The sequence below is a fragment of the Macrobrachium nipponense genome, chromosome 19 (assembly GCF_015104395.2).
Source record: "Macrobrachium nipponense isolate FS-2020 chromosome 19, ASM1510439v2, whole genome shotgun sequence".
In the NCBI taxonomy this organism is placed as follows: domain Eukaryota; kingdom Metazoa; phylum Arthropoda; class Malacostraca; order Decapoda; family Palaemonidae; genus Macrobrachium; species Macrobrachium nipponense.
Genome location: NC_061088.1, coordinates 39,283,580 through 39,290,494, shown reverse-complemented (window position 1 = coordinate 39,290,494; position 6,915 = coordinate 39,283,580). Strand labels below are relative to the sequence as shown.

At 42.9% G+C, this 6,915-nt stretch overlaps 1 protein-coding gene across 1 annotated transcript in view; it reads left to right on the top strand.

Moving 5' to 3' along the window:
• LOC135216415 (beta-alanine transporter-like) overlaps positions 1 to 6,915 on the top strand; it is a 74,370-nt gene that overhangs the window by 2,356 nt on the left and 65,099 nt on the right. The window lies entirely within an intron of this gene.

The following is a 6,915-nucleotide window of genomic DNA, read 5'->3' as shown; positions in this document are numbered from 1 at the left end:
TATATATATATATATATATATATATATCTAATAAAAGGAGCCCATAAAAACACCAAAATGTAGAGAGAAAAGTACTATATTTCAGAGACTGCTGTCTCTCTCTTCAGGTATATGAATGAGAAAAGTTTACAGAAAAGGTGGTATTTATACCAAGAGATTCGTCCACAAGTAAGCCAATTTAGGTCACCCCGCTGATAATCTTCCTTTAATCTTCTTAAGCGTTGGTTGAATGAACACTGCGTCGACGATGTCCGATGTCCAATTCCCTTTTGAGATGTTCATTACCTGCTTCTCTTTTATTAAGGCCGATTCCATCATTTGACTCTTGTACCGGCAGTTGCTGCTATAAATTACACGTGACATATTCCAGTTTATTCTATGGTTATGTTCATTTATATGATTGAAAATAGCCGAGTTCTGTTGTCCATACCTATTTTCAATCATATAAATGAACATAACCATAGAATAAACTGGAATATGTCACGTTTAATTTATAGCAGCAACTGCCGGTACAAGAGTCAAATGATGGAATCGGCCTTAATAAAAGAGAAGCAAGGTAATGAACATCTCAAAAGGGAATTGGACACGGACATCGTCGACGCAGTGTTCATTCAACCAACGCTTAAGAAGATTAAAGGAAGATTATCAGCGGGGGTGACCTAAATTGGCTTACTTGTGGACGAATCTCTTGGTATAAATACCACCTTTTCTGTAAACTTTTCTCATTCATATACCTGAAGAGAGAGACAGCAGTCTCTGAAATATAGTACTTTTCTCTCTACATTTTGGTGTTTTTATGGGCTCCTTTTATTAGATGGAATTCTGTTGTTACAGAACACTTTTACCAGTCATATATATATATATATATATATATATATATATATATATATATATATATATATATATATATATATATATATATATATACAAGGAATAAACTGCTGTCACCAGACTACCTACATGTAACTTTCCTTGTTTTCCTGTCTCTCTATGTCAGAGAGAGAGAGAGAGAGAGAGAGAGAGAGAGAGAGAGAGAAACATTTCCCACACTTTCAATTCTGGTTACTCTGCATTCAACACGATACCATACTTCTCCCATCTTCCGCGTTTTTCACCTGATTTGTCATTCACGTCCTTTTCATAAAAGGAGAGTTGGCTCAGCCACTCATTCACAGCCTTTGGCGATTCCCTACTTTTCTCATCCTACCGTCACCGGTTACAACCATTCATTCATCTGTCCCTACTTTTCTTGCTTCACAGCCTTTTGCGATTCTCTACTTTCCTCATCCTACCATCATCGGTTACACTTACTCATTCTAGTCTTCCCATATTCTTACTGAATAATCATTGCTTCATCTTCCACGCATCATTTTCCCTTATCATGCTGATACCCTCTCTAAAAACTTTTGCTTAAAAATACTTACAAAGTCTTTCATTGTTGTATCATTATTAAAAGATAAGTGCTGGACGCTCCAACATTACTTTCTTCTGTATCCCACTAACTTGCAAGAAGCTGATTGGTTATTCTGGCTCCTTAGACACAAGGGCCAATCAAGAAGGGATACAGAGATGCGTGGCACTCTTTTGCACTGCCCTAGCCGAGCAAACTACTAACGTCTTTGGCGGTTGACTTATGTTGTTACACATACACACAGTATCACTTATAACGGTTTCACGGGACTTCAGAATATCACGGAAAGCCATATTCAAAACTGTATCGAATCAGCTTATCACGCCCTCCCTAGTTCTTGCGTCCCACAAGACACACTGTTCTGATGATTTGCGCATTGCTGTTCTTCTTTGAGTGCCACACCGCCTTTGAGTGCCATACCTTCCAGTTTATACAAAATTTCAAACAAATTTAGGTTCACATGCAATAACATCTATGAAAAAATGGATAGTCTCAGTGTGGAATAATGTATCTTTTACTATACGTATGCTGCTATCCATGTATTTAATAAATATTGCCTATTGTGAATGTATCCACATGTGTCGCCCTGTATGCACACTGCACATGCGTATGACTACTCTTCCTGCTTCTCTTGGCGCAAACTGCACGGCCTGCAGAGCCTCTGTACATGTTTACCTTGTGCTGCTTAGAATAAAGAAATCTACGACATGGGATATTATTTCTCCCATCCTGCAATCTTCCGTCTTCTAATATAAAACACCACCACCTATCACCATGGCGCAGTGACAAAACCATTCAGCATTTTCAAGGAACACAGGAATCAGCATTCAAATCCAACCGCCATCACCCCTCGATCGCCTTTGGATCTTGCAGTGCCAGTGCGGTTTTTGTGTAATGTCAGTGCTTTGATTTTAGTGGGCTGAATTTCTGTTGTGCCTTGCCCTAGTTCTACAGGTACCCCTATTACCATACCCAGCTACAGAGCCCGAGGGATTTCCACCCACGCTCATCATTTGCCATACACTGCTGAGTGGTCAATCCCCACCCAACCACCCAACCCCCAGGAACCCACCCAGCCCATTCTCCACCGCCTACCAGTATTCGCACAGTTGAAGAATTATTTACAGTAACTTTTTAATATAAACTGTAGAAAGTTTTCCTCATTGTTTGTCTCTTCCTTTAATCTGTAGTTGACATTGCAGAAAACTGCTCATAATGGCTTCTGCTTCACATCAAGACGAGCCTGGGGATATGCAACACGACCAGGACCTTGAGGACTGACAGTTGCCTTCACACCAAGTCTCACCAACAGACCGTCGAACCCATCCATGTTTTGCAGCGTTGGAAACCCCACCTGTGCTCTCGCCACACCTGAGTATACCGCCTCCCACAGCTCCAAATAGGGAGTTAAGACTCCTCATCAAGTACCTGGCGGATTCTCGGCCGAGTTGGCTGCACGTTCGAGAGAGGAAGAACAACGTCGTTATAAAGAGGAACAACATTGTCATGAAGAGGATCTATGCTGCCAAGAGGACAATTAAGAAGAGAGGAGGAAGCTCAACGTTTCACCGTATTGTTGCAGTTACTTAGTGTCAATTCAGCCCAGCAGCAAGCAGCACCAGCAGACTCACAACAACTTCCTACACAATCCTCAGGGCATCGTCCACCCAGCCACCACCCCCACAGAAGGCCATCGCCCAGACCCCACCCCCACCGCCCTTACATCCTGATACCATATAGCATGTAGCAGAGGGAATCGACATCTGTCCCGGCTATTCTGCTGTGTGCGAAGAGACTTGACTGAAGATGATCATCATCATGGGAGTCAGGGATGAGGAGCTCACTCAGAAACTCATTGCCCTGGATGCTGCAGCTTCATTGGCCACCATGGTTAACGAATGTTGCTCCTATGAGGCCACACGGACAGCCACTGCCACCATATGTGCCTCTCCTTCTAAACTGTGTGCTGTCTCCAAGTATAAAAAAATCAAAGGACATGGGAACAGGGGTGCTACCTTGCTACTAACCCCTAACAAGGACACTTTATGCCCTTCCTGCGTCCTAAGGCCAAGGGAGTTCGAATCACGGTGGATCTCACCAAGCTGAATGCACAAGTCTCCCTTCCAGCTTACCCTTCGCCCACGCCCTTAGCTGCTGTCCGTGCTGTTGACTCCACCGCCAAGTTCTTCACCACCATGGATGCTCTACACGGCTATTGACAGATGGAGGTAGCATAGGAGGACAGCCACCTCACCTATGGGCTTCGCTGCCACTGGTGATGCATATTGTTACCGTGGCAACCTAGCTCTCAAAGGCATGAAGAAGTGTGTCAAGTTTGTTGATGACATTCTCATCTTCGACAATGACCTACTGACACACTACCACAGGATCCACGAACTACTCACCCGCTGACGCAAAAATGGCATCGCTCTCAACAGAGAAAAGTTGAAAAGTTCACAGTGGCAGAGACCAGTGTGAATTTCTGTGGCTCTACCCTTTCCAAAGAAGGAATCACTGCTGACCCAGGCTGAGTTGCTGCTCTGCAAGACTTCCCCACACCATCCAACCTGACAGACTTAAGTTCCTTCATGGGATTAGTAAACCAGTTGGCAGAGTTTACCTCAGATATCACCCGACTGCACAGCCCCTTCAACCACGCATGAGCCCCAAGCGCTACTACGCTCTCCTCCAGGACCATGGATCTGGACATCTCTGAGTAGTCCAAAGTGGATCCCGCTTTCTCACAGATGCTGAAACGAGGTATGCGGTGATTGAACTGGAGATGCTTGCAGTATCTTGGACCCTCACAAAGTGCTGCCTATACCTCAAAGGACTGCCAACCTTCACCCTGCAAACTGACCATCGCCCATTGGTGCCCATCATTAACAGCTACACGCTGGACATGGTTGAAAACCCACCTACGTTTGCCTTCACAATTGCATCAGTTCTGGGTTTCCCACGAATTGGTAAGACCTACATGCATCCTTATCACTGTACTGGAAGCTGCGAGAAGCCCTCTATACTGACGGCAAGCTCGTGCTCTATGGGGCAAGAATACTAGCTCCTGCAGCTCTACGTCGTCTTGCACTTGCCAAACTCCATGATAGTCACCGTGGCGTCAAGGCCACCAAACGTCAGGCTTGACAAACCATCTTCACAGAAGATTGACAAGAAAAGGCCCATGACTGTGACCGCCGAGCTGCTCAGGTGCAGCGCAACTATGACGCCCACACCCGCCCCCTGCCCAGGCTTAATGTGGGCCAACATATCTGTCTCCAGGAACATCCCACCGATGGGACACAGTTGGGATTGTCATGGGTGGTGCACGATCATGCGAGTACGAGATCCGCCTCCCATGTGGTCGAGTTCTATGTCGGAACCATCGCTTCCTACATCCAGTGCCCAGCCCCGATCAAGTTCCCAACTCTGATCTCCCTGTGGTCCCAAAGCCCAGACATGGAAAAGTCATCAATTCCTTCCAAAGCCCCTCGCAAGTCTCCAAGATTAAACAAGCCTACATAGTGTACAAAACCCACGTGCCATGTATGCAACTTGCTTCGTACATGCATACTTGATAAATTTACAGCATGTAATTTGTTTAGTACGTTCAAAATACCTCTTTGAACACAAAAGGGGGAGGGGAGGTGTGGAATAATGTATATTTTACTATTCGTATGGTGCTTTCCTTGTATTTAATAAATATTGCCCATTGTGATCGAATTCGCATGTGTCGCCCTGTATGCAGCCTACACATGCACATGACTACTCTTCTTGCTTCTCTTGGCGCGAACAGCATGCCCTGCAGAGCCTCTGTACATATTTACCTTTTGCTGCTTGGAATAAAGAAATCTATGACCCGGGATATCATTTCTCCCACCCTGCAATCTTCTAATGTAAGACATCACCACCTATCACCACACAGGTCCAGTTCGAAAAAGCTGAATTCATAAACAAAAATTCACATACCATGAGTCAAAAATGAAACGTTACTCTTAAGAAAGTTGGTGAAAGTATAATAAAACTTACTGAATTCCTTCTGTAACACAATAAAAACAAGAAAATAAAAAATAAAAATTCAAAGATTACATCGATGGAAGATCACAAATTTCTGACAAAGCATAAAAAGCACTGACAATGATATGAAATTTTGGACAGTTAATTAGCATCAATAGAAATGAACAAAAATTAGATGCATTGCAATAACATGTGCTTAATATGACTTGAAATGCAATAGAAAATTATAATGCATTACAAAACAATACAATTGTGAATACATAGGCTCACTCATTATATGCTTGGAACTCTAAATTATTATTTTTTTTAATTTAGACATCAATTTCTCAGCAATAACTGACATGAAACAAAAGTGCATTAGCATGTTTTTGTAATTCTTTGTTCACTTTGTGACAGACACATTTACTCATAACCTGCGCTAGTATGCTATGCAAGGCACCTACACGCACTTACAAATTATGTGGATAGTTTGCTTTATCGAAGAGGGAGGAAGGGCGGCACAACAAGTGAAGAATTTATCTCTTGCATGTTCAGAAAACTGTGACTTGTCAGTCAACTTGCTTACACACTCAACACATGCACACTTCTAGGGCACTCACTCAACAAGTTCACACAACAGCTGACTCACTTGCCTGTTTTCTGTGCAACTCACCCACAGGTGTAACTGAAACATTTAACTGTATGCGTCGCAGTTCCTCTCTCTCTCTGTGGCTCATGTATTACAGTACTCTTGGGAAGAGCGTCTGCTACTCTTATTGCTTTTTTTTATGTGATCAATCCCCACAATGTCAAACTCTCACATTTGCTCGATCCTACGATCTTGCTCAGAAATGTCCTAAGGACATTTCTGTATCAGGGACAAAAAATCTGAAAATTACTTCCCTTTCCCAATGAAAATCTGACTACTCTTTCAACAAATATATCAGTCTCGCTGCTTTACTCAACAAACTCTTCAATGCATTTACGCTGATAATTCTGTCTTTAAATCTTGATTACAGTTCTTCGATGGGGACAAATGGGATGAATTGTGTTCGTGATACTTTAAATGTGATCAGAACATGGCCTAAGCGAACCATCCTTTTTTTCTCTCTTATTTCTTGTATACATATTGTTTTTAATGTTACTTTCTACAAATTCCCTATCTGCATTTCCCTAACACAACATGCTATTGATTACACTACTAAAGGCTACACAACACGTTCATTGTGCAGTTGAATTAATACAAATATTACTATCAGTGAGTTTTTTTAGCAATCACTACAGCGGGTAGGGAGACGGGTTTCTAGGCGGGGCGAGGTCTCCCACCTACGGCCTTACGGTTGAGATGTTCCTGTCTTCTATGCAATTTGCTCACAGGTCAGCAGTGGTGCCAGTGATCGCTACTGACGCTATTAGTTTGTTTGTATCTTTACATTGTGTCTGGATTCTCTCACTGGTTGCTGGTTGTCATCTGATGTCTATCAGCTATTCCTGATTCTAACACTGCATCA